Consider the following 10,180-nt stretch of genomic DNA (forward strand, 5'->3'; position numbering starts at 1 on the left):
CGCTTAACCTTATATCTTCGCCGAAACCCTACGAACAGTGACGGCAACTTCGCCTGATGAACACGAAGTTTTTGCAGGTTTGATTTCTGGATTTTACGAGGTTTGTGAAGGTGTAATGGGTTGTTTATGATGGTAGGAGGTGAGTATAACACAAAAACTCGATAAACACGTCCCGCGAATAATCGAACGGAACGATTTCTACACCCGCATGATAATCCCGAACCACAATCACGAGCAAAAGCTCTGATACCAATTGTAGGTTCCCAGCCGGATCTACACGAGATATCTCGTTCTACGTAGGTGCGGAATCCCTACGTAAGACGTTACGAGCGTAGAAGACTATACGATCGAACACACGTTACAATAAACACAAACACGTTGTATTGCAACCGGAAACACGTGATACAATGATCACTGATTACACAAACTCTCTGACTCGTAAACTCGACTAACTGATTCGCTATATCTAAACTCAGCCGTAACCCAGCTGATTATAAAGGCGACAACTTCGCCTGGCATGTTCAGGCGAAGTTGTCCCTAACTTCGCTTAGTTCACAAGTTCGCCTGTATCAGCGAACTTGTGAGCTAACTTCGCTTACATACAAAAACACAAATCTAACAAACTCGATTACAGACACTTGACACTGAACTACTGACATCATGTACCAACATTTTTGATGCTTAAAGTTGTGTTTTGTTTTGTTTTGATAAGCAAACATGCATGAGATTTTATATTAATTGGTAATCTTGATTTAAATGGATTTTTGGAGTTTTTGGATAGAAAAAGTAGAAACTAGATAGGCTCTTGATATAGGTATTTTATTCTTGAAATGAGTTATGATACTTGTTATGATTCTTGCAATCCAGGTTTGAAAATGGTAAAAATGATACATTGAAATTAAAAAATCTAGAGAGAGAACCATGGAAAGATGGAGAAAAAGAAGTAGTGGGGTAGTGGGTCTTTTTAATTTGTTAAATCACGCATTGAAAGTTTGATTTTAACCCTTAAGTTTGTTAAAATTGTTATTTTGTTACATCTAATATGGCATTACGATAATTATTGAAATAATATTGAAGAAATAGTAGAAATGAAGGATGCTAGGCTAGAATAGATTTTTAATAACTACTTGAAATTGTTAACTTTTACAATCTCTTGATAATGATTTTAAAATAAGTAAAAATGATTTTTATTTTGATATTGAAATATCTTAATTTATGATAGATGATATGATAAGAAATTGATGAAATGATTTTGTTAAGAAAATATATGACTTGATAATTAAAATAATGACTAAGTTAGACTATTGTAAATTCTTGATTATAACTAGTTAAGGAAACTTTTTGCTAAGTAAACAGTTGACTTTGGTTTTGACTTGGATGTTTAGCATGCATGTACTTGAAAGATTGTAAAAAATTAATTATGATTATGATAGAAGACACCATGATAGTACTTGTTAAATTTTTCTTTAAAGCATATAGTTGATACTTACTATAGATAGAAAATTTTTGCTAGTTGAATGATAACTAGAATTAAGATGCATGATAAAGTAGTATAAATTAATTGACAGAATGGTTAAATGAAATAACCAAAGATGACACTTGAAACATGATGAAATAGTTCAACAAATAGGAATACAAGTTTGTCTTGTAGGTGCTACTTGCTTAGTATTAAATGACCGAATCACATTGTTATAACTAGTAAATTACGATTTGAACATATTAGCTAGTAAATTGATTAAACTTGTATCTATGTGTTACATAAAATGTTTGGTGTGATTCTTTTGGTTTAGTTTGCTTTTTTGTAACTTTGACGGTCGAAAAATCGACTTTTAAACGAAACCGACACGACATTTAGGGACTGTTTTAGAACAGTCCCTAAAGTCATAAAATAGTTGTACAAAACATAAGTTAATGTACAAAAGGAGGACAAGATGGTAAAACTTGATCCTAGACGGTTCGTGTCGCGAAAACCAATACGAAAACGCTAAAATTTGCCATTTTAAGAAAATAATAACTAATAACTAAAATGAAAAATAAAGTATGTTTATAAGAGAACTTATAAAAACTTAACTATTTTTATATAAAAAGTGTCTTCAAAAATTTAGAATATAAAATTTCACACAAAAAGTTAACCGGTTCGTCGTTAAACGCGAAACCGGCAAAAGCGACAAAAACGACACCATAATCATAACGAGAATCAAACTTATAATTTTAAAATATTTCAGCAACTAAAACTATAATTTCTTTTATAAAAATAAATAATTTTAAAATAATATAATTACTAGTTATATGTTTAATAGGATAATTATTAATTAATGTTACTTGTTTATCCTCTAATTGTTAGACAAATATAGATATACTAGCTTTTATCCCCCCGTATTACGTGGTTTGTTTTACATTATTCGTTTATAATATTTATATATTTTTTATTTTAATTTTATTTATTGTAAGGAAGTTAATAATATAGTTAAGATTTAATAATAAAGGGTTTCACAAATAAATGAAATTTTATAATCCGGTTTAAAAACTATTTGGGTTTGGTGAGATCCATGACCCACTTATTTTTTTTTACTATAATATTGTTTCTTAATTAAAAATAATATCTTTTTTTAATTGGATATTAATTTTTAGTAAATACCTATTTTATAAGATTTTCATATCAAATATTAGGTGGGATTAATTTTTAATTTAATGAGATATTATAACCCGTTTAAGGGACATATGGGTTTGGTGAGACCCATACCTGTGAAATCGAGCCAAAGAATGAGAAGCCTTCATTTACAAATAAAGCAATATGGTGGCTTGAGAGAATGTATGGAGCGACTAGAGAGCTTTTAAATGATTCGTTTATATATATTTAAGATAAGATAAAAGTTTTATATGATTGTATGCTTGTGTGATAACATAGATCTAGACTTAAATAAATTAAAAAGTCACCAACGAGTCATTTTTAACCCGAACTAGTAAAAGATATATTATAAACTAGAAAATTGTATGACATATTCTCAAGTTGTAAAAAAACAACTTAAAAGATATATTTTATAAAGGTGTACTATATAATTGTAGGATACAAGTCTTTTTGGACAACCACTAAACAAGCTACAAGTTCTGAGTTTCTCTTAAAAATCCCCCCGTTTTAAATATTTTAAAATGTTTTTTAGGGAAAGGCATATTTAAATATATTTCATTTTACAACCCGTATTAAAGTAGGATGAGTCAATTTGACTAAATAACTGTTACCGAGTTAATAAGGGCATAGAAATATTGGTAGATCTATTGGGCCGATGCCCCCCACTTCCAGTCGCGTTGGGTTAAAAGTGGGAATATTTTGAGTTTGGTATGTTTCGAGTTATCATTTTGATAGTCATATACGTGTTGTATTCTTTGCTGGTTTACAACTGATACGTTTCGTTTAAGAAATAAAATATTGTATTTTTATAAAAATTAAATACCATCATTGTTGAACGATGAGGATTTGAGGTGTAATAGTTGAAAATTATCATACCATGGTTTCTTATTATAAAAATGTTTTTAAACGAGAACTCACCAACATTCGTGTTGAAAAACGTTTTTAATATGTCTTTCAGGTAAGTGATGACTTTGCATTGGGCACGGGAAAAGTGAAAGTGGCATGTTTAAATAGAAATAAATAAATACTTGGACTTGTATTAATAAAAATCGTGTCATATGACACGTGTAAACTCTGATATTTGAATAAAAGTTCAACTTTTGGTTTGAAAATAATTGCTTTATTATGATTGACTAAACGGCGTCTGTCACCACCCGAAACACTTAGCCAAAGTCTTCCGCTATTTATATTAAAATTTTCGGGGTGTGACATATGTTACACGATACACTAATCTAGTTTGATTGAATTGGACCAAAGGGTGTCCAAATGAATCTTTCTATATTTTCTTGTTGAATATGTGAAGCCTAATGGGGCGTAATTTGATGGAAATAGGTCACAAAATCATGATGGTATGATTAACAAGCAAAAGTTGAAATGATATGTTGCCCATAATATAAAATATATAATATTTGTATATAAATAAATACATGTACAATCATTTAAATTACAACATGTACAAGTACTTGAAATACTAATATAAATAAGGAAAATTGGAAATAAATAATCTCACATTTTGTGTATTGGCCGATAATAATCTCACTTTTAAAAATCACTAGTAATGGTCCCACCTTTTAACTATTTTTATCTCACTGGTCATCCGTTAAAAAATACTTAACGTCGTTATGTTTTTTCCCTAGTTTCAAACCAATGTTTTAGGGCTTTTGATCGGAAGAACGATACGAGCCGATCGATATAAAACTTATCTTGAAATGGTAATCCAAACGATGAAACAATGTTTCAATTCGGGTGCTTGAATTTCTAATTAACAAAAATCAAGCCATTTGAATCACCGTTTCGAAATAAGTTTTATATCAGTCAACTCATATAAGTTTGTTTCATTGAAACATTTCAAGATAAGTTTTACATCGATCGACTCGTATCGTTCTTCCGATCAAAAGCCCTAAAACATTGGTTTGAAACTAGGGAAAAAACATAACGACGTTAAGTATTTTTTAACGGAGGACCAGTGAAACAAAAATAGTTAAAAGGTGAAACCATTGCTAGTGATTTTTAAAGGTGAGATTATTATCGACTAATACACAAAATGTGGGATTATTTATTTCTAATTTTCCTATAAATAACAAAGTATAAAGTATAAATAGAGTAGACAATAACTATTTGAAAACGGAAAAATTCCAAGACATATAAATCAAAACACAAATAAATCGCAAAGCAGACAAATCAAAGCCAAAAGCTGTAAAGGCTTTTTCTTAAGAAGGGATGAAGTGTGAGGTCAAATTAAGGATAACCTGAAAAAGTTACATTTGATAATCAAACTTTTTCAAATATATTTTCAACTAGCTCGAAACCTGTATACCATACCAGAATTAAATTAAATAAAATATTTAATAAATAATCAAAATACATTTTAACAATATACCTGCCATACATTGTTACTACGAAATCATTTTAAAGTACAATTTGCAATAATTTAAAGATAATCAATTAGTTGATTAATTGACATTATTTGCTGTGTTTTTTTAGCCTAGACGATTTTCGTAAAAAAGACTCAACATATAAAAAAACGGTTATATATCTACCTATATTCTAATAAAGTAAAATAAATGTGGACACTTGTCATGTTTTGGTAAATTCTTACAATTTTTCCCCTCCAAAACTAATATACCCTAATATATATGTAATAAATCAATAATTATTCACTTTCCTTTCACACTATATTTATATAATATCTTTCTATTTTTATAAATATAAATATTAACATATTATTTTACTACATATTTCAAAATACTTGGTGAATTTCAAAAATCAACAACAAATCATGTTTCCTAAATGAAAATTGTTTCGGGTTTTTTATGGAACTTAAATTTGATATTATGAGTCAAAAGTTGGTAAATAGATTATTTGGTGCAAGTTTACTATATTTAGGTCAAAATTTGTTACGAGTCAAAAATGAAAATTTTGAGTATTTTTAAAAGTTAGAGAATGCAAAATAGATTTATCGTCAAATTTGTTATGGGTTCAAAGTGTTGACTTTAAAATGTCAAACTATGAAAGTTAGAATTTTAAACATGATTCGGGTTTCAAATTTATTTTTTAAAGGCATTTTTTAAAATAATCAAAAGGTTCGGGATTGACAAACTAACTATTTTTCCTCAACTATTAAAATGTAAGAAAAGATTTAGAACACTTTCGACATACCACCCCAATACCTATTAATGCCTATTCACAAAATTGGATGGGTTAACATGTTATTTTTTATGTTGTCATTATGACAAAGTCGAGAAGCCATCTGAAACTTATCAAAATCTTTTTCATAATGTAGCTCAGAAAAATATAGTTATTGAAGAACATCAATTGTTATAATTTAATGTTCTACTTTCTTTTAATGAGTGGTAAATTGATGAATATATCAATAAAGGTAACGCTCATTTTGTATTTAGACTGAGTGGTTAGAACTACTATTGTATGAGAAGCTTTATTTCTGAAATTGGTTCATAATCAAAAGTCTTTCAATTATACATATATGGCACCGATAATGAATTTTTCAATAGAAAAAAGTATTCTCGGGCACATTTTTGCATGAACATTTTTTTATTAAGTTCATTTAAAAAAATAATTTTGTAATATAAATAAAATCAATTTATGTAAACACTGTATAAATACAAGCATAGATGTAATCCATTTTTTTTCATATACGCTATTTAATTATTTGTTTTACTTATAATTATATAATTTGAATTATCCCGTGTGTGACACGGGCTCTAAAACTAGTAATGTTAATAAAATAGATTTTGCTAGAATTTAAAGATATTAGGAAACCAAAATCACTAGGGCTTTTCAAATATTAAATTTTGTGATAGATTTAATTTTTTAAAACTAAATTTAGGTTCTTTCCTTAAAAGTATCTTTACTAAATTTATATTATATCATATTATAATAAATAAATGAATAATCAATACATTTGTGAGAGTGAGCATGATTATTAAAAAATTGGTATAAATATAGATTATATTCATAAAATCATTAAGAGTTCAATTGAGAATCATAACCGTAAAAATCACTTTCAAATCGACCAATTTACCCACAACGGACTACAAGACTTTCATAGCATATTCAAATTGTAATAGATATTATTATTATTATAAAAGAAAATGGTAAAAGCAAGGCTGGAAAATCCATACCAGTGCTTGGATCACTTTCTTCTTCAGTCGGTGTCACTAAAGCTTATCTTCACTTTCCACTGCACCACCACATGGACACTCATCACCACCACCTCCTCCACATCGCCGCCGTCCTCCTCCTCCCAGCCACCTCCTCAATCGGAGTCAACTACGGTCAAATCGCCAATAACCTCCCTTCACGAGACAAAGCAGTCTCCTTAGTCAAATCCATCGGCGCCACCAAAGTCAAACTCTACGACGCTAACCCCAGCATCCTCAAATCCTTCGCCAACTCCGGCATCGAGTTCACCGTCGGTATCGGCAACGAGTACTTATCCAAGCTGCAAGACATATCCGCCGCCAACACCTGGGTCCAATGCAACGTCAAACCCTACCTACCGGCTACCAAAATCACCTCAATCGCAATCGGCAACGAAGTGCTGACGTCAAACGACACCTCACTCGCCGCCTGCTTACTTCCGGCGATGCAGAGTATCCGCACTGCCTTAATTAACTTAAAACTGGACAAGCAGGTAACCGTCACCACCTCGCATTCACTGGCCGTACTTGAAACCTCATCCGCCGTCGGCCGGTGCCTTCCGGTCAGATTTAAACGCTAACATGTCTCCGATTCTCGATTTCCTCTCCAAAACATGCTCGCCGTTTCTGATTAACGCCTACCCGTTCTTCGCGTACGAACGGAACTCCAACGACGTGTCGTTAGACTACGCTCTCTTTCAACCTAACGCCGGAATCATCGATTCCGGCAACAATTTGCACTACGAGAACATGCTATTCGCTCAAATTGACGCCGTACACGCAGCGCTTGACAAGTTAGGGCACAAGGAGCTGCCGATTCAGATATCCGAAACCGGATGGCCGTCGAAAGGAGACGACGATGAGATCGGAGCGTCGAGGGAGAATGCGAAGAAGTATAACGGAAATCTGTTGAAGATTGTGAAACGGAATAACGGAACGCCGGCTATGCCGGATTATGATTTGAATATATTCGTTTTCGCCCTGTTTAATGAGAATTTGAAGCCTGGACCAACTTCGGAAAGGAATTATGACCTAGGGTTTGGAGGTAGTTCGGGCGGCCATAATAACTCTGGAACGTTTTCGCCTCCGTTAATGTTCCCGCCGGAGACCCCGGGGACCGATGGGTATATGTCTGCGGTACGTTTGTTAACGAACGACTAAATGTTGCACTATTTAGGATTTGTTTTCGTGTTAGTTATGAATTAATTAATGTTTAAAAATTGAAGCATGATGGTGTTACTATTATTTGTTTTGTAGGGAAGATGTAATATCAGAATCATCAGCATGATATTGTTGTCGGCGGTGGGGTGGACTGCATTGTTGTGAAAAGTTTTTAATTAATTATATTGGTTAATTGTACAATCAGCATCATCATTCAAATAAAGAGGAAGAGTTGAACATGTATTTAATATGATGTAATGTAATATTAATTTTTAATGGTATATTAGCATGCTTATTATTTTAGTCGTTTAATTTTGTTTAATTTGGTGCAACTAATTACATAAATTTGATAGAGAAAAGATGAGTAAGCTGAAGTTGGATGGATATGGATTTGAAACATGTGGCATCCAAAGCTTGTATTCGTTTTGAGAGCCTGTTTGGATTTTAGAACCTTAACAAAGATGGAGAAAAGAGGGGTCCCTTTCTCACTACTCTCTCGCATGCAAACACATATATAACTATAATTACTTTTAGAAAAAGTTACATATATAATTATTTTGAGAAACAGTGCGGAAAGTGGACGTACGACAAAGAGAAAATGCGTATATTTAAAAGATGAGTGGAAGATGGAGCATGTTTGATGTAATGAAGATGCATAAGGTTTTGAATGAATAGTCATACGTCTAACAAACATATTATGGTTTTAACCGAGTGGACTAACGGTCTAACATGATTAATAAGCGTATCATGTTTTAAGAAGTTATATGAAGGTAGAATGTTGAGGCAGATGCGTTAGTATATAATGCTAGACCAGATAAGAAACGGGTCTTTTCAGCGTGGTAAGGTTTAGTATGGTTTTGGGTTAAAACCAAAACTTTAGGTTTTGGATTTTTGAAATTGTTCGGTTTCTGTTTTTTCGGTTCCGGGTTTGCAGTTTTTGTTTTGGTTTCAGTTCGGTTTCGGTTTTTTCGGTTTTTGTCATTTGAGTTTTACAATTTTAGGATGAAAAGAAAGTTGGCCGAAATTAATTTGGGTATAGATAATTTTGTTTCATGTTTTACAACTATATACTTGGCCAAAAGTAGTTGAGTTACGTATTTTTTATGAATTACTTAAAAGACAGAATTACAGAAATTGTCCTTTATCTTTCACCCAAATTTCTTTTATTGTCGCTTATTTTCAAAATTGATTTTTTTGTCCTATACGTTTTAAAATCCAACAAGGTTTGTCCTTTTCGCCTAACCCAGTTAAATTTTCTCGTTAAGTCAGGTCACGTGCCTTGCACATGAGTGCAAATTGATCATTTTACCTATTAAATTAAAATAATATTTTAATAAATAAAAAAACAATAAAAAATTTAATATATAATTATACACTCTCTCTCTCCCTCTTCTTCTTCTTCTTCCTCCGCTTTCCGACGGCCACCGCCGCCATCTTCTTTGACAAAACTGCTTCATCACCTCTTCATCACCATCATCGTGTCTCCCGCCAGCCACCATCGTTACAATTTTGACTTTTTATCAGTCAACATAACAAATTATTCAAGGATCAATAATCAATTAATGATCAATAATCAGAATCAAACCAAACCAAACCTTATTTCTGTGGTAAAATCGAACCGGCCGAGCCAACCGTGAATAAATTTCACTTTTACCCAATTTACAAGAACCACTGGGGTTATTAATCAAATACCATCAACCAAAAACCGGTAATTAACCAGCAATTTATCTTCCCATATGAAATCAGCAGATGACGCCGCTCTAAATGACCGATTTAGCCTCGACACCATCAGCGTTCGTCCCACCGTCACTCGCCGTTAACAATTTCACCCTGCCGCAGTTAGGTCTACCGTCGTTTGGCTACCCGGGTGTTAATGAGTTTATGCTACAGCCAACCAAAACCCTTTTGGGAATGCTAATTCTGGGCCTAATACCAGAAGGGTATGTTCAAGTTTTTATTTTTATTTTCTTTCGATTATTATGTTTTTATGATTTAATTGGGTACTGATTGTTTTATGGGTTTGTGATATTTTATGGTTTAAAGATGTTATTTTATGGTTTATAGATCGTTGTTTGCTCGGCAGGAGACGGGCTGGTGGTGGCCGGCGGGAGACACGATGATGGTGACGAAGAGGTGATGAAACAGTTTTGTCGGAGAAGACGGCGCTGGTGGTGGCCGGAAAGCTTGGTGGTGGAGGAAGAAGAAGAAGAGGGAGAGAGAGAGAGTATAA

General features: G+C 32.4%; 1 pseudogene; it reads left to right on the top strand.

The window, feature by feature from the left end:
• Positions 1 to 6,842: 6,842 nt before the first annotated feature.
• LOC143547371 (glucan endo-1,3-beta-glucosidase 11-like) lies at positions 6,843 to 8,256 on the top strand (annotated as a pseudogene).
• The last annotated feature ends 1,924 nt before the right edge of the window (positions 8,257 to 10,180 follow it).

Source organism: Bidens hawaiensis, unplaced genomic scaffold (assembly GCF_021521415.1).
Source record: "Bidens hawaiensis isolate Kalapana, Puna unplaced genomic scaffold, B.hawaiensis_p1.1 tig00000905_1, whole genome shotgun sequence".
NCBI classification, from domain to species: domain Eukaryota; kingdom Viridiplantae; phylum Streptophyta; class Magnoliopsida; order Asterales; family Asteraceae; genus Bidens; species Bidens hawaiensis.